Genomic DNA, 19,381 nt, shown 5'->3' on the forward strand with positions numbered 1-19,381 from the left:
ACAAAAGTGCTGTGGTGTTCTTTTTATTTAGGGTTCACATCCAGTATTTAGAATCTACCAAAGAACATAATGTCCATCGACAGATGAACGGATAAAGAAGGTGTAGTACATATATACAATGGAATACTACTCAGCCATAAAAACGAACGAAATAATGCCATTTGCAGCAACATGGATGCAACTAGAGATTATCATAGTAAGTGAAGTAGGTCAGAAAGACAAAGACAAATACCACATGATATGACTTATAGGTGGAATCTAAAATATGACACAAATGAACCTATGAAACGGAAACAGAATCACAGACATAGAGAACAGACTGGTGGTTGCCAAGGGGGAGGGGTTGGGGGAGGGGTGGAGTGAGAAGTTGGGGTTAGCAGATGTAAGCTTTTATATATAGAATGGATAAACAACAAAGTCCTACCGTATAGCACAGAGAACTATATTCAATATCCTATGATAAACCATAATGGAAAAGAATATTAAAAAAAAGAATATATATATATATGTATATATATATGTATAACTGAATCACTTTGCTATACAGCAGAAATCAACACAACATTGTAAATCAACTATACTTCAATAAAAAAGTAAAAAAATTTTTAAATATAAAATCTACCAAAGAACAGCAATAAAATCAAATACTCATTAAGAAATATTCTCTAACATAATTCAAAACTAAGGACCTATTTTTTAAAGCCTTTTTGAATGTGGCCATCCATCTGCTGCTTTTTTTCCTAGATCAGAACATAGAGTGTCAGTGAGTATTCTGAATGGTGGAAAACTATAAAAATTGTAATTCACCAACCTACACTTTAGATTTATGGACTGACACACATATAATAAAGTCTCCTTGGTTATTGATCCAGGAGATTTGGGCCTGTTTCAGGTTTTAGGGCAGTCGTCATTTCACTGAGGGCAAGTTCTTAAACATCTTAGGTGTGGTAGGCTTGGTTCCTAAAGGTTTAATTTTAAGATGCTACAGAGAAGAGAAAGAAAAGTCCTAATGTAATGCCACCTAATATAGATTTTTTTTCCTCTAGTACAAATGTTGTGTGTTACCTAGATAAAGAACTAAAAATTCTCTTGAAGAGTATTTACACCAAAATCTTGCCTTTCTAAACTACTATGATGACGGGTAGCTCTTTACACCTGACAAACAGCATTGTGTAAGAGACCAAAATAAAAAAAATAGCAGAAAACAGCTCTTAAAAGTTTTTGATACCATAATTTTTTATTTGTAGGGAATTTAACTTAATTAGTAGGGAATGACTTAACTTTCTACTTTACCATTTTGCCTTTAGCCTTTGTGTAGGAATTAAGGTGTATAGTGATCCTGCCTCCCCTGTGAATCTGCTGGTTTGTTTATGACCATTTTTAATTTTTTCCTTTTCTGTCATTTAAAAGAAGAATTTTTCATGCTTGGAGAAAATTTAATTAAAATACTAATCCCCCGAATTGGGTTTCGGCATAGTTAGCTGATCTCCAAAGAGTGTTAAAAGAGAAACCCTATCCCATCTGACTAGATGCAATGACCAAGGTTTCTTTCTTCCCTCAACACAACATTATTACAGTTATGTCTCTCATCTGAAACTGGATAGCCCTTCCAAATTGAATATGCCTTCTCTTATGAACATTTGATGAGAATAAAAGCAAAAAAGACATACATGCTTTCATTTTCTTTGAAAAGCAGTCGATGTCCAAAGTTTACTTTTTCAGTTTATTTTTAATGGAGAAATTTCCACTAGAAATCAATCCACCTAAGTGATTATCTAGTACCAACTGTATCAAGGCAAAGGGTAAAGGTTATAAAATCTAAATACTAGGTTAAGGTAGCCTTTTCCAACATACCTACAATAATGCTAGATAAATGGATACTTGTTAAAAATTTTTTTGAAAAATTGGGGTAATGAACACAACAACCCTTCAAACATCCCTCTCCAGTGAATGATTCTTGAGTTTTTATTTCACTGCATTTACCTTGTAGTTTCCTTTCCTGATAAAATATAGGTCCAGTGCATCTGGTCCACTATGTATGTACAAGGGAAGAGGTGAATATGACCCAGGCTCTCTTGTTTCTGCCCATATGAGCTGAAACCCATTCCAGCTGCTTATTTCATAGAGCTTGGGGGCTCACCTAAAATTTTACTGCCATGATAAAATGTCACTAGCATTTGTTGTCAGAGACACTGTATGGCTTAGAATGGTTTAAAGGTATGGTGTTCACTGAATCCAACAAGACACTTGACACCTTGATGGATGTCTTTAAGGCTAAGATGAAGGATATGACAGGATAATCGTTAGCCAGCTGGATTTCCAGCTATTGAAACAACCTGAACGAGCTGAATAATGATTCACATTGCACTGAGGGAAATTTCCAGTCCTTTGGATGAAGACACAAAGCAGCCTATAGAAGGTATTATCAAATTTACAGGTAACAGAGCTGGAATGATTACATACGATGACATTTGAAACTATTTCAGTGCTGAGACAAATTTAAGGTGAAATTGGACCCATTCCATTGCTGAGGTGATAGGAGGGGAAACCTGACTTGATAGTGGTATACTCAAGAAAAAAAAAACCTGAAATTTTTATTTGACCAAGTTCTAGTATAAGCTCACAGTACTGCACACCTTGGGAGGGGACAGGAGGTGAGAACTAAAGCCTTGTAAAAGTGTGTTGATGGAAGAATGTGTCCAGATCAAAAGAAAAGTCCCACTGGACTCCGATGTGTTAAGATCAATCACGGCTACAATATCGTGTTCTCATTGAGGTGTTGCATTTTAAGCAGACTTTGGCCAAGTATTACCATGTTTGGAAGAGTGGGAAAAGGAGGGTGATTTGAAAATAATTCTCAAGAGCAATACATAAAAGAATTAGGGAAATTCAATCTGGAGATGAATTCAGACATACAAATGATAACTGTTTTCAAATACTTGAAGAATATGGAAGAGAGAATAGAGTTATTCTTCACTGTTTCAAGCGCCAAAGCTTTAGAGAAATGGTTGGAAAATATAAGGCGACTTTAGCTCAATATGAGGAAGCAGTTTCTAATAATTATTGTTGATTACAAATACATTCCGATGCTATTAATGAGTGTTCAAACAAAGCCTGTGGCCGCCAGGAGTGTTAAAGAGGGAATTCCTCCTTTGAGTAGATGTTCGTACCAGATCAGCTTTGAGGTCTCCTCCAAAGTTTAAGATGCAACAAATAATCATCAGAAAAACATCACTCAGGTGAAAGAAATGTTTACAATGCTGGATCTTAGAAATGGCATTTAGATGATTGCAGCTCCTTTATACTATAGGGATGTAGTTTAAGCATTGCCTTATTCCTCATTCATGATCAGCCACTGTTTATCCAGACATTATTATCAGTTTTCTGGTGGGTAATCTGGTAACTGAGAATGGGAGGTTAAGAGCCGTATTTGACCATAAGAAAGCCAAAAGCTCTCACAGAATGAATAAGGTTCTTTTTCTCCCTTTTGGAGAATTTACAGTTGCTCTCTGTCCATTCCACCCACTGCTATCTTCATCACACATACACAGAGGCAAAAATCTAACTCAAATATCCAGTTTATTATGCATGCATTCCACCACATTGCCATCTCTTTGGGTCATTATTTCTATCCCCTGTCCTCCACAGTACTTGGCTCTTAGGGAATAGACCATAAATGTTTGTTAAGTAAACATACCTTCTTTAAGATTACTTTTTGCTATAAGGATACATTTTTCTACTGCAAAATATCTAATTTATAAATGAATCTAAAACTACATAGATTCTTTTTACACCTTCCACAAGAAGAGGCTCTTTTCCTTAGTATGCTGAAAAAGTTTCTGTGTGAAGTAGATGGAAGAAACATGCATTTTATAAAAGAAAAATTAAGGAGTGGAGAATGTTTCTAAAGATTCCTCCACTTCTCTCTGTAATTATGTTCTAAACCTCGGAATTTCTTAACGTAGAAGCCCTGGTTCCCTAGAAGATCAATGAAAGGAGGAAGAGAACAGATGTCCATGACTGCCCTGAAATTATGTTGAAATTTTTGTGTACATGGATAAGTGCAACTTTTCTGGGGAAAGGATCCCTAGCATTAATCAGAAAATTTTAAGAACTACTCTCTTAATTTTTTTCAGACTTTTGTTTTTTAATTCAACTTGAAGACTATAAAGTACCCATTATGTATCAGGTGCTGTGCCTGGTACTGAGGATACAAAAATGACAGACAACCTTGAACTCAAGTTGCTCACAATATATGAGGAAGGCAACTAAGTTCATAATACGTCAAGAAATTATAAAAGAAAGGTATGTTTAAAAAGCTTTTCTGGGGCTTCCCTGGTGGCGCAGTGGTTGAGAATCTGCCTGCGAATGCAGGGGACACATGTTCAAGCCCTGGTCTGGGAAGATCCCACATGCCGTGGAGCAACTAAGCCCGTGTGCCACAACTACTGAGCCTGCGCATCTGGAGCCTGTGCTCCACAACAAGAGAGGCTGCAATAGTGAGAGGCCCGCGCACCGCGATGAAGAGTGGCCCCCGCTCTCCGCAACTAGAGAAAGCCCTCGCACAGAAACGAAGACCCAACACAGCCAAAAATAAATTAATTAATTAATTTTAAAAAAAAAAAAAAAAAAAAGCTTTTCTGCTGTTTTTCCCCAGCACTGGTTGACTCCATTGTACAATTAGATCTTTGTGCCACAAAATTTTACAATTACCATGCCACCTGCCACCAGAGACTTATTTCTAACATAATGGTTGATTTTCTCTTTTCAGCATGTCAACAGTGGGATTAAATGGTATTCTTCTATCTGTTATCCAAGAGTTTTTTAGACTTTGTGGCTAAAGGACTCATAAATAAGAGATGAAAATGTTCACTTTAACCATTTTTATGTATTGTGATTAAATGGTTATAAACCTCTAGCCATTAGAGGAATGGGTGTGGGACTCTTCTTGACCTGATAAATATTGTATACCCAAGAGGCATTGGTACATCCTATAAATCTAGAAGACAGGCTGAGATGACCATTGAGCTGTTTAGAGAAGGTCCAGAATTAGTCAAGATTCCTTACTTCCTTCTCCCATCAGAGTTGTTAATGTTTGTTTACTACCAATAAGAGCCAAAGGAAAAGCACCCAACTCTTCAATCCCTCACTGTCTATTATTTGTAACCTCCTTATATGAGGATAGCAACTAATTAAGCATTAGATCAATGAAAGACTATAAAAACTTCAGAGTTCCAGGGTTCGTGACAAGGACTGGAACTAGTTTCAACTTACACCTCATTTTCTTGTGTAAATGTACAGTAATTTATTTAATCAATTCCCTGTCAATGAACTTTTATGTCGTTTTCACTCTTTGGACACATCTGTCTGTTTAGCTATTAAATTCTTCAAAGTGTAATCCCTGATTCAAAGGGCAGAGACACTTTAAATGTTGTCATATATTGTCAAATTAGAGCCCTGTTTCTTAATACTGTTTACTACAATTGTTTAACGTTGAGGCAGTCACAAAAGATAAATGAGGAAAAGTGATTAGCCAGCAAAGCAAAATATCTGGCGTGACATCATTTATATTGCTTTCTTTCCCCATTGGGTGATGAGGACTAAAGGTTACTTCTTTTAGAAAATGGTAGGAGTGATTCCAGACAGGAATTTTCTTTCTCTATTAATGATTGGGTAGGTCCCAAAAGGAATGTAAGACTTCATCCCAGAACAAAGCCATCATCAGTCCTTTTGTATTCAGGGCAAAGTGGGGAAAACCAAAAGATCCATTTTGTCATCCCTGTCTCAAATCAGATGCCTTTCTGTGGTCTTAAACGTTTGTGTGACTGATAAGTGGGACCTCTGTTGTAATTCACAATGCAGTCACTGTTCTAAACATGTACATGGCCCACTCTGTCTCAGCTTCGATTATAAAATCTTCAGCCAGAGGCTATTATCCTCTGTTTTGTTCTGTCAGTGACACAGTTAGCCAGTGAATTTCCAACTGGGATCAGGTGGCAAGAGAGAAATTTCTCACACTTCATCTCTCACGCTTTTATACACCCCAGGACATTTCCTCCTTTGGGGGGCCCCTGATTGTGGAAATTCCTGATATGTCTGTGCAGAATACATGAGAGCTCTCAAAGATTTGGCTTCTTGCATAACTCATCAACCAAATTTAAGTAAGATTACAAACTTGTTCCAGGAAAGCCAGACTGCTACCTGGTTGACCCTTAGCCGCTGAAGTTCAGATTAAGGGGGAAAAAAATCACTAAGCCCTGGTTAAACTTTTTAAGCCCTAGTTTAACTTTTCCCTAGTTAAAACCAACCTGTGTTATAAGGGTGCTGTGTATTTGGGTTAAAGTCTACAAAGATCTTATTAGTCGCTCTGACTACCTAATAAATTTCTCAGGGCCCCATCAGAATCCAGCCAGGGCGTGTTAGTTCAACAACACACTGTTTTCTGTGGTGCCAGTAGACAAAATGTCAATACGCCTGCTGCATTCCTCTGGGATAATAGAAATGAAGTCATTACATTAGAAAATGAATCATGTGCCTAAGGTACACTTCTCACCCTGAACACACTGACTCTCCCAGGTTAAGGTCACTAATCCGTCAGCTGGAAGTAGCCAGAAGAGAGTGAAGTGGAAGTGTCACTCAAGGAGCATTGAGGTTTATGATATTTGAGATGGTAATGACAGTGGCTGGTGTGGAGGCCGAAGTTTAAATGTGTCTATCAGAAGGTAAATGCTGAGAGGCCAGTGTTAGAATGGAGGGCTGAGAACTTGACAGCTAGAAGGGCTGGCTGTGAACTAGGGCAATTTTAGACATCAAAGGGGGAGCACTAATATTCAAGAGAAGAAAGTATTGTGTTTCAAGGACCTGCTTGATTAACAAACTATTATTATAATTCAAGAGGAGTAGGGGAAGTTTTACTTTTCAAAAATAATATAGGAGAATATCTAAAACCAAAATTTTTTCAGGTCTTGCTAAGCTTTAATAATAAAAGGTATGAATTAGAAGGAACTCCTAAATACTTCCTTATTACCTGTTATGTATTAAAAGTTTTGTAGTCATGTTTTTTTTCTCCCCAAAGGTCATGTGAAGACCCCGACTTTTTTTTTCTTTTTTCTTTTTTTTCTTTTTGGCAGCACTGGGTCTTCGTTGCTGCACGCGGGCATTCTCTAGCTGCGGTGCGCGGGCTTCTCATTGCAGTGGCTTCTCTTGTTGCAGAGCACGGGCTCCAGGCGCACGGGCTCAGTAGTCGTGGCGCACAGGCTTAGTTACTCCGCGGCATGTTGGATCTTCCCAGACCAGGGCTGGAACCCACGTCCCCTGAAGTGGCAGGAGGATTCTTAACCACTGCGCCACCTGGGAAGCCCTGTAGTCATGTTTTAATGGAACATTACCAACGGTGACCTTTACTGTGCGTGCCAGAAAAATCTAGCTGTCATCTTGAGACTCTAGAGGAAGCATAAAAGGAGCTATTGGGCAAACTCGACAACAGTTTGTAACATTCCTAAACAGCCTAATCAATAAATAAAAGGACAAAACGGTGTCACTGAACCCTCTAGGAACCTATAATCAACATAAAAAACTCAGAAATTATCCTTTTTTTAAAAGTGAAGTATAGTTGATTTACAATGTTGTATTAATTTCTGCTGTACAGCAAAGTGACTCAGTTTTATGTATATATATATATATATATATATATATATATATATATATATATATATACACACACACACACATTCTTTTTTCTGTTCTTTTCCATTATGGTTTATCTCAGGATATTGGATATAGTTCTCTGTGCTATACAGTAGGACCTTGTTGTTTATCCATTCTATATGTAATAGTTTGCATCTACTAACCCCAAACTGCCAATCCGTCCCTCCCCCACTCCCCTCCCCCTTGTCAACCAGAAGTCTGTTCTCTATGTCTGTGAGTCTGTTTCTGTTTTGTAGATTGGTTCATTTGTGCCATATTTCAGATTCCACATATAAGTGATATCATATGGTATTTGTCTTTCTCTTTCTGACTTACTTCACTTAGTATGATAATCTCTAGTTGCATCCATGTTGCTGCAAATTGCATTATTTCACTCTTTTTATGGCTGAGTAGTAGTCAGAGATTGTCATTTTTATCATGACTTTGATCTTGAATATTTCTTTTTGCCCACAAAGCTCACACTGCACCTCTACCCTCTCCTACACATTCTCACTTACACCGCATTCTTTGAGGAAAGAAAATACAGTTTCAGGTTGGGTGTTTCTTTTCATGCTAAGATGCTTAAAAGGTAAGTGTACAAAATGAGAGAAATAAGTGTTTATTCCTTTCCCATCTGGATTTTGCAAAGCAAACTACACGAGAAAACAGTCCATTCTCAATCAGTGCGCATTTGTTCCCTCCTGTCTCTCTCATTCTGCTCAGGATTAAATGTTCCCCTTGTGCTCAACCAAAATGGAAATATGATCTCATTTGTGTTTATTGTGGTGCCTTTGTATTTCCTAGGCCAATAGGGGGTAAATTTTGATTTACTGATATTACTTCGTCCCCCAAACACAGGGAAATTCTTCAGGGAGCTTGCTGTAAGCGTCTCCAAGTGCAGCTGAATCTCTTAGGTAGACACTGTGTAAAACTGGAGTGATGCTTTAAGATGCTAAAGGGACATCATTCAGTAGTGTCATCACCACACTCCAAGAGCAAGTCCAAGTATTCTACCAGACAGGGTTGCCAAATACTAATCAGACTAATTGGTTACCAAGGCTATTCTTAAATCTTCTGATATTGGAATTTCTACAGTGAGAAGAAAGGGAGCTATATTCCATTCCCCATATAAAATACAAAAATTTCAATCACGTTATACACTTAGTCAAGTGAGCAAGAAATTATCAAGAAAAAATTACCCTATCTCAAATAACAATTTGGAGAGAAAACAAGTGTCCATATATGTGTGTTTACTTCTTTTCTCTCATTGTCATTTCTCTATGTCCAGTAAGCAATAAAATACATTTCAAAGGACAAAACAGGCTAACTTAAGTAAGATACATCAAAATGAAGAGATTCATAATAGCCACTGCAATTTCCCATTATAAAGGAAAGAAAGTTTCCAATATGGAAAATGGGATTAAATTTAAGAAACCGAAGAGTTTCAAATGCATAGGAAATATCACGGAAAAAAGAAATTATTATACTTCCATTCACAGCCATCAGACTGGCAGCAATCTGACAATATCTATTAAGGTTGAAGATGTGCACATCCAGTAATTCCACTCCAACATATGTACCGCGAGACAAACTCTTCAGCATTTGTACCATGAGATGTCTTCTAGAGCATTCACAATATCTTTGTTTGGAATAGTAAGACAGTGAAAACCAACAAAATACCCACCGACATAAGAGTGGATAATGCATTGTGGTGTATTCGAACAATGGGCTTATCCACATAAGAGTGGATAATGCATTGTGGTGTATTCGAACAATTAGGATGAGTGAACTAAGCTACATATATCAATATAGATATAATTCAAGAACAATGTTGAGCAAAAAGTACCATTGCAGAAGAATATGTTTGGGGTACTATATATATATATAAATAAAACTTGATATACATATACGTATATATATTCAACACAATACTAGATATCTTGGATCTATACATAGTAGTAAAAGTATTAAAACGTCCACATGAAAATGGACACCAAATTCAGGACTGTGGTTCCCTCTGGTGAGTGAGAAAGGAGAAGGGGATGTAGGAAAGATATTCAGGGAGTTTCAACTATTACTGCAATTTTTTTCTTTAAAAATCCAATGCAAATATGGTATAAGATTTTTTAAAGCTTTGTTGTTTATTGGCTTGAAATATTTTATTAAAAAAATAATAATACTTATGAGAGATTTGTCAGAATGTAGCTTTCAAAGTAAATTTTTGCCAATCCATCCGACTGCAATCTTGCAAAACCAAGGCATGTGGAATTCCCACATTCAAACTTTTTGCTTAAGAATGCCCCTTGGGTGCCCCCATAAATGCCCAAAGGAACATCCTAATCTAATGAAAATCTGAAACAGTTGAGGTTGTTATATGAAAAGCATGGGAGTTAAGGGGCCTGAGTCCTGCCATCTTAGCCTCAGTGGTACTCTTGGCCCCAAGGCTTAATCTAAGAGTTTGGTTAGACTCCTGACTGCTCATCCCAAGGTTGTGGAGCTCAACCAGTATGCATTATCATTCCCCCTTTTCTTTCTTCCTAACAGAGCCCAGGTTTTCACCAGGTATCTTGATTCATCTAAGGGTTATGCCAAGACCCTTGCCAATAATTGATTCAGGAATGGTCATATAAATTAACTTGCACCAATAAAAAGTGAGGAGAAGTTTGCTAAGGACATCTGAGGACACTTCCCTAGTTCTCAGGATAAAGCTACAGAAAGAAAGGGTCTTTTCCTCTGGCATTGTTGGTATAGATGTGAAACCCACAACTGTAGCAGCCATTTAACTATCAGGCTGAAGAAGAAGCCAACACTTGGTGAAGGGCAGAACCAAAAGAGTTAAAAACATTAGAGTCAGTGCAGCTAGATTATGTCAAAGACCACCTCACCTCTGGGCAAGGTGGTCTCCAAGTAAGCAAGCCAATCTAGTTCTGTATTGTTTAAACCAGTTAGAGTTGGGTTTTTCTTACTTGTGGCCAAAGACATTCTTACTGAATGAAGCACACATATATGATTCAGCTTCCTCAACTGTAAGTAGAGATATTGTCTGCCCTGCCCTCCTAGTTCACTCAATGGTTTTCGGAGATCATGATGAGCCAATGTATGTGAATGTGCTTTGGAAACTATAAATTACTATTCAAGGGCAAACTGGTACTATCATTAATGATTTTGCTATGAAGTTTGGGGTACAAGTTTTTTTTTTTAACATCTTTATTGGAGTATAATTGCTTTACAATGGTGTGTTAGTTTCTGCTGTATAACAATGTGAATCAGCTATACATATACATATATCCCCATATCTCCTCCCTCTTGCATCTCCCTCCCACCCTCCCTAGCCCACCCCTCTAGGTGGTCACAAAGCCCTGAGCTGATCTCCCTGTGCTATGCGGCTGCTTCCCACTAGCTATCTATTTTACATTTGGTAGTGTATATATGTCCATGCCACTCTCTCACTTCATCCCAGCTTACCCTTCCCCCTCCCCGTGTCCTCAAGTCCATTCTCTACATCTGCATCTTTATTCCTGTCCTACCCCTAGGTTCTTCAGAACCATTTTATTTTTTTTTAGATTCCATATATTGAGGTACAAATCTTTTGTTTACTATAAGAATTATGTATGTCTTAGAATGTAGAGTTATTTAACTCATTTATTTTATTTTTAAAATTTATTTATTTTTGGCTACGTTGGTTCTTCATTGCTGCGCACGGGCTTTCTCTAGTTGCAGCGAGCAGGGGCTACTCTTCGTTGCAGCGCGCAGGCTTCTCATTGTGGTGGCTTCTCTTGTTGCAGAGCATGCACTCTAGGTGTGCGGGCTTTGGTAGTTGTGGCGCATGGGCTTCAGTAGTTGTGGCTCACGGGCTCTAGAGCACAGGCTCAGTAGTTGTGGCACACGGGCTTAGTTGCTCCGCGGCATGTGGGATCTTCCCGGACCAGGGCTCGAACCAGTGTCCCCTGCATAGGTAGGCGGATTCTTAACCACTGCGCCACTAGGGAAGTCCCTAGCTCATTTATTTTAAAGTAATAGATACTTCCAGAAACCTTATGAAAATTTACACATCATTCTTTTGAATCATATAAAACAGTCACATATTTATAGTATCAGTTAAGAACATCTTTAGCAATGAGTTTTTACACAAGTACAGGACCAAGGGACTATAAATAGCCATTTATGTTAAAGGAATTAAAAGATATTTGTCTGTAAAATATAATATCCTTACTTAAAGGCTATGTGATCTTTGTCATAACCTGTCTGTGTCTCAGTACGTGTAGTATCTGTAAGGGTTAAGAGAGAAAAATACCGTAACATACTTAGACCAGGGCCTGCCACATGGTAACAATCAGAATGAAAACAGCCAATACTTATTTAGCATTTTGTGTGTTCCAGACATGTTCCAAGCACTTCACATTCATCAGTTCATACAGCAGAACTGTATTGCTGTGTTGTTGTAGTTTTAATTTTTAAAGTAGCTTTATTCTTTTCAAGAAAATATTACATTCCTATTATTTTAAAAATTCAAACAATACAGAAAAGTACAAAAATGAAATGAAAGTCACCCAAAATTACATCTTATTACCTGGATGCTGGATAAGTAACTAGGCATTTCTCTGTTTAACATGGCATGTACACATATGTACACATACATATGCACAAGCATATATATGTGTGTGTACATACATATGCATACATGTAACATATATGTACACATCTATTTTTAGTAAGAAAAAAAGGCATTACTTTTTTTTTTTTTTTTTTTTACTTTTTAAACTATATAGTTGGTTCTACAACCTAGGGAATAAAAGAAATAAGACTTTTTCATTTTATTTGGGATATTTCTGGTAAGTGAGTAGGGTCTAGACAAGCAGCAAACACCTAAATATCGATGCATCTTTATATAAACAGGGTCATACTTTCTTTTTTTTTTTTACTGGTCTTAATTTTTTTAAAATTTAAAATAGCCCTTCAGTCACAGCACATCATCATTTTTTTCATCATAAGTACTTATTCCTACCTAATATTTCTCATATTAATTTATTAACTCCCCTAACAATAGTCTTATCTTTTTTCTGCTTTTTAAAATAAAATTTTTAATTTTTATATTCAATTAAAAAAAATTTTTTTTAATTGCGGTAAAAAAACACATAACATAAAATTTACCATCTTAACTATTTTTAAGTTTACAGTTCAGTAAAGTGTGCTCACATTGCTGTGCAATAGATTTCCAGAACTTTTTCATCTTGCAAAACTGAAACTCTGTACCCATTAAACAACAACTTTTCATTTTCCCCTTCCCCCATCCCTGGTACCATTCACTTTCTGTTTCTATGAATTTGCAGCAATCTTATCTTTCTTATGTCAACTTTCATTACCCAGCACCTACCATAATCATGCTTCACAAGTATTTGTTGAGTAAATGAATGAATCCATATTTGCACTATACAAAAACAAAGAAACAAAAAGAGGTCACAGCATCATTTGTACTAAGAAGTTAATAACCTCCAAATAGCTAAAATGTATTGAACATTAATCAATACTAGATATCAGACAGTTTATGTTAATTCTGAACTTGGCCCCTATAGTCAATTCCCAACACAGTAGCCAGAGTGATCCTTTTAAATATATCAGATGATGTCACACTTGTGCTCAAAACTCTGCAATGGCTCCTTGTTACACTAAGATTAAGAGGTGAAGTTTTCACAGTGGACTATAAAGCCTTATCATACCTGGACCTCTTTACTTCTCTTATCTTTTCTGTTTTCCGTCTCTGTCCCTTCACTCCAACCACACTGGATTCTTTGGAATTTCTCAAACTTTCCAGCAATACTCACCTCTGGGCCATTGCACTTGCTGTTCTTTCTACTTGGAACATTTTGGTCTTAATATCCACATTGCTTATGCCTCACTTCCATCAGATCTTTGCTCAAACACACCTCACTAGTGATGTGATCCCTGACTGCCCTATTGAAAAGAGCAGCATGTGCCCCACCCCCACTCTGACTTGCCCCAGTTACTTCCCATATTTTTGTCTGTAGAAGTCATCATCATGTGACCTACCACATATTTCCTTTATATATTTTGTTTGCTTTCTGTGTCCCTCTACATAATGGCAGCGATTTTTGTCTGTTTCATTCACTACTATATCCCAGAATGCAGAACTATGCCTGACACATAGTGGGTGCTCAATACATATTGTTTGAAATGAATACGTTAATAAACAGGGAGAGAAAGCAAGTAGGGGGATTTGACTGGGAAGGGGCACAAGCAACTTGTTCTATATCTCAATTATGTGCATGATTACACAGGTGTAGAAATTTGTTAAAACTCATTGATGTATGCACTTAAATGGGTGCATTATTATTGTATGTAAATTATACCTTAATAAAGGGAATTTTTTTTAAACTAGCAATTTGCTTAAGGTCTCAGCATTTGCAAAGTAGTAAAGCTATAATTCAAACCCAAGTGTGTCTGATTCCAAAGTCTGTCATCTTTTTATGAAATTATGCCACCTCCCCTCATCTCTGCCCTACCTAGTTTCCACAGCTGGCCCCAGTGAGTTCTTCAGCAGAAGGCTCAGTCTCACTTGTTTTCAGATTTATACATCTCTGAGATACAAGACAGATCTCTGGTTCTGTCTCTCCCACAATTTTAAGATCTTAGGAACATTAATCACATAGATGATAAGAATGTATTTGTCTCCCTCTGGGAGACATGGTAGAACACAAAAAAACCCAGTCATTACCTTTCAGAGGCTCAGATTCCAAATCTAAAATCAGATACTTGACAGCTACTCAATGATATTTAACCGGCGTGATGGTCCAATTTTATTTGTCAACTTGGCTAGGCTATACCTAGTTCTTCAATCAAATACTAATCTAGGTGTTGTTATGAAGATATTTTGCAGATGTGATAAACATTTACAATCAGTTGACTTTAAGGAAAGGAGATTATACTCCGTAATCTGGGTGAACCTGACCCAATCAGTTGAAAGGCCTAAGAACAGAATTGAGGTCCCTAAACAAGAAGAAATTCTGCCAGTGGACTGAAATGTCAACTCCTTCCTGAGAGTTTCCAGCCTACCCTTCCTGATGGCCTGCTCTGCGGATTCCAGACTTGCCTACATAGCCCCCACAGTTACATAATCCAATTCCTTGCAATAAATCTCTCTCTTTCTCTTTGTGTGTGTGTGTGTGTGTGTGTGTGTGTATGTGTGTGTGTGTGTGATATGAAAAGCATGCAGGAGTGCTGAAAGAATGTGAGTTCTTCCAACTATTACTGTTCTAATGATAATCCCTGGGACTAATTAGTCCCTAGGTATTCACATTGTTAGCTGGACTTAAGGTATCTACATGAATGATTATGGATATGTTACCATCTCTTCCCGCTCCCTGCCTATGATGGAGTGGGCTTTGTATTGCTTTCTACATCCAAATTATCCCAGACTTAAGCCCTTCCCTATCCTTCTAACCCTTGCCACTATTTCACCCTTTAGTCTGAGTCCTGAGTAGTGAGTACCATCTGGGTTTCCTAGTACTGTACACAGCCTGCTTTATTAAGAAATCAGTGGTCACCATATCTGGAATTAACATGACTGTTTCCTTTGAACACTGCATAAGTAGCTTTGCCTGTCCCAGCTGGCTAGGCTTCTGGAGTCAACTTTTACAGCCAGGTCCATCTTGCTGTCTAACCATGACAGGCAGATCTTAAACTTTTCCCATCTTACCAGCTTCATGCAGACACCAGGAAAGCATCAAGCTTCCAACTTTCATGATATACACTATAAAAGATGGTTAGAATGACCAATTCCAATTAACCATGAATGGCTTAACCATAGAGAACAAGGCCTTTTCCAAAAGCAAGTAGGACCCAGTTTTCCAAAGCTGAGACTGAAAATATTCTGTGTGTGTGTGTACACACCTAACTTTGTGACTTTATTTTCAGAAAATAAATTATTTTTCAACAAGCTGTTTTGCTGTATTATTCATAGTGCTTAACCATTCTGTCCATGTAGCTAATTGCAAGTATACGCTAAATTCTGTAAACTTAAGTATCCGTGAGAATAGGAGAGTGAAACTGTGGGTAATGATTATTACATCTGCTAAGGTACTGCATACTCAGGTTAGAGGCCCCAGGCTTTGGCCCCTCTATGTCCGATTGTCTTACACAGACGTAGAGAATGGTCCTGAGGACACGGGGAGGGGGAAGGGTAAGCTGGGATGAAGTGAGAGAGTGGCATGGACATATATATGCTACCAAATGTAAAATAGATAGCTAGTGGGAAGCAGCTGCATAGCACAGGGAGATCAGCTTGGTGCTTTGTGACCACCTAGAAGGGTGGGATAGGGAAGGTGGGAGGGAGACGCAAGAGGGAGGAGATATGGGGATATATGTATATGTATAGCTGATTCACTTTGTTATAAAGCAGAAACTAACACATCATTGTAAAGCAATTATACTCCAATAAAGGTGTTAAAAAAAAAAAAAGGGCTATAGGGGATTGAGCTTCTTGGTGCCCAATAGCAAGGACCTGTAGAGAGATTTCATTGCTTCAACCACCTGGAAGCAAAGCCCCTTCCAAATGGGAAATGTTAATTCAGTTCTCTCTTGCATCCCTTCTAGGCTGCTTTCTCCAAAACTGGGTGACTTTCAGTTACGAATCCATAGAAAATTAAAAGATGGTATTCTTTGTTAACACTGCATATCCTTTAGACTCTGGAGCAAAATGGCCAGAAAATGGATCCTTAAATTACCATACAATTTTTGCAGCTGGATTTATTTTGTAAAGGGAAGAAAAATGGGATGAAATACCTTGTGTACAGTCTTTTGTGTTATTGTATCGGAATAAATTTGTGCAGAGAAGATGTAAGGTTAGGGTACAACAGGAGAGAAGGCAAAGAAACCTGTTTTGCTTGATTTTAATGAGAAGGAGGATGACTTGCTGTTGATTCAAACACTCCAGCTGCTCCTCCTCCACCCCCCATGCCATGGAGCTGCTGTTCCCTCATTGCAGCGCCTAAGCCACAGCCTCAGGCTGATCCCCCCTGCCACGCCCACCTCAGGTTCTGAGGATCAGATAAATAGGAGTGGCCTCCTCCTCTCATACCCACCAGGGTACTCATTATGGCCAGAGAGCTACCCAAGCTCATGGGGGACAATAGCCATTAAGGCAAGTCCCCAATGCAGGTGTGAGTGCTGAGACTGGGCCGCCAATGGGATTGATCTGGGTCCCACTCCCCCTTTTCAACTTCGGATTTATTTAATTAGGAGAACAATATGCCAACTTTTAGAGATGACTCAAAGAGAATGGAAAATATTTTTTCATCGATATTTGCAACCCACAACTTGACCTGGACAGATTTTAAAAATTTATTAAATACTCTCCTCACTTCAGAAGAATGTAGAATGGTGCTCAATAAAGCTAGGGAAGACGCAGATCCACCTCGTACAGAAACCCCTGGCAACCCCATAGGAGCTGCAGCAAATGTAGCTATACCAACAGCTGATCCCAATTGGGATGTGAATGCTGGGGATAGGCCAAAACTTGAACATTATCAAGATTGCATTCTTGCGGGATTGCGAAGAGGGATGCCAAAACAAAGAAGCCTTAATAAAGTACAGGAGGTATGACAGAAGCCAAATGAGGATTCTTCAGAATTTCTAAAAAGGGTTTTTAAAGCCTATAGGCAACATACAGGGACTTCCCTGGCGGTCCAGTGGTTAAGACTCAGCGCTCCCAATGCACAGGGCACGGGTTCTATCCCTGGTCGGGGAACTAAGATCCCGCATGCGACAAGGTGTGGCCAAAAAAAATTAAACCAGAAAAATATAATAATAAAACCTATAGGCATCATACAGATAAGGATCCTGAGGCCCCAGAGAATTTAAAGATGGTCAATATGACTTTTATTGGTCAGAACACCCCCAATATACAAAAGAAACTGCAAAAGGTAGAAGGGCTTTAGGGATGTCCATGTTTCACCTTGAAATTGCCTTCAAAGTTCTTAATGGTGGGGACCAGGTTCAGGAGAAAAGGGGACAGTGAAGAATAAACAACAGGCCACTCTGCTGGTGTCTACCTTAACACAGGGAAGAGCTGGATCAAGGCAAGGACCGCCACAAGGGACTCAGCAAAAGGTAGAAAGCCCACATCTACTTCTGAGAATCTGAAGATCTATAATCACTTACAAGCCAGACTACTTCAGGTGGGCTGAAAGAGCTGACATATCTGGAGTACGTATCTGCCTGTCATTACCCCACAGTCTCTCCTCGTCTTTCAGGTATCTGGTACAATCTGGAGAAATAAGGGTCACATATAAATAAACCTAATTGGATTGAGGGAAACAAAGAGGATTAACTCAATTCCTATTAATTTGGATTAATGTCACTTATATCTTCCAATGTAGGCCAATGTGTAAGAGAATATGAATTTTTTACAATTTATTTATTTATTTTTGGCTGTGTTGGGTCTTCGTTTCTGTGCGAGGGCTTTCTCTAGTTGCGGCGAGCAGGGGGCCACTCTTCATCGCGGTGCGCGGGCCTCTCACTATCGCGGCCTCTCCCGTTGCGGAGCACAGGCTCCAGACGCGCAGGCTCAGTAGCTGTGGCTCACGGGCCTAGTTGCTCCGCGGCATGTGGGATCTTCCCAGACCAGGGCTCGAACCCGTGTCCCCTGCATTGGCAGGCAGTTTCTCAACCACTGCTCCACCAGGGAAGCCCCAGGCGGATTCTTAACTGCTGCGCCACCAGCTAAGTCCCAGAGAATATGAATTGAAATGAATATGTTTTCTGTTTTTTAAAGTCTATAGATATTTCTCTGACGTTAGATCTTCCTTAGTCATGATAGAAATAAATACCTCTATGTAGAAAACAGTTGTTTTCTTTTTAATTGAAGTATGTTTGATTTACAATATTGTGTTTCAGGTGTACCACACAGTGATTCAGTTATGTATATAATATCCATGGATATTATATATACATGGATATTATATATATTTTTTCTTTTTTAGATTCTTTTCCCTTAAAGGTTATTACAAAATATTGAGTATAGTTCCCTGTTTTTTTGTAAATTGTGGTAAAATAATATATGACATAAACTTTACCATTTTAACCATTTTTAAGTGTATAGTTCAGTGTGTTTAGTACATTTACATTGTTTGTTGTGAAGCCATCACCACTATATGAACTAATCAGCAACGCCCCATTCCACCCTCCCCCACCCCCTGGCAACCACCATCCTGCTTTCTGACTCTAAGAATTTAACCTCTCCATATAGCTCATATAAGTAAAATCACACAGTATTTGTTTTTTAGTGTCTGGCTTATTTTACTTAGCATAATGTCCTCATATTTCATCCATGTTGTAGCATGTATCAGAATTTCCTTCCTTTTTAAGGCTGAATAATATCACATTGTATATGTATACCACATTTTGTTTATCCATTCATTTTGTCAGTGGACATTTGGGTTGTTTTCACCTTTTGCCTATTGTAAATGATACTGCTATGAACATTAGTGTGCAAATATTTGCTCAAGTTCCTGCTTTCAGTTCTTTTGGGTATATATCCAGAAGTGGAATTGCTAGATCAAGTGGTAAATTTTATGGGTTTTTTTGAGAAACCGCCATATTGTTTTCCACAGCAACATTCCCACCAGTAAAGCAGAAGGATTCCAATTTCTCTACATCCTCACCAACACTTGTTATTTTC

The sequence above is a fragment of the Eschrichtius robustus genome, chromosome 2 (genome assembly GCF_028021215.1).
Source record: "Eschrichtius robustus isolate mEscRob2 chromosome 2, mEscRob2.pri, whole genome shotgun sequence".
Taxonomy (NCBI): Eukaryota; Metazoa; Chordata; class Mammalia; order Artiodactyla; family Eschrichtiidae; genus Eschrichtius; species Eschrichtius robustus.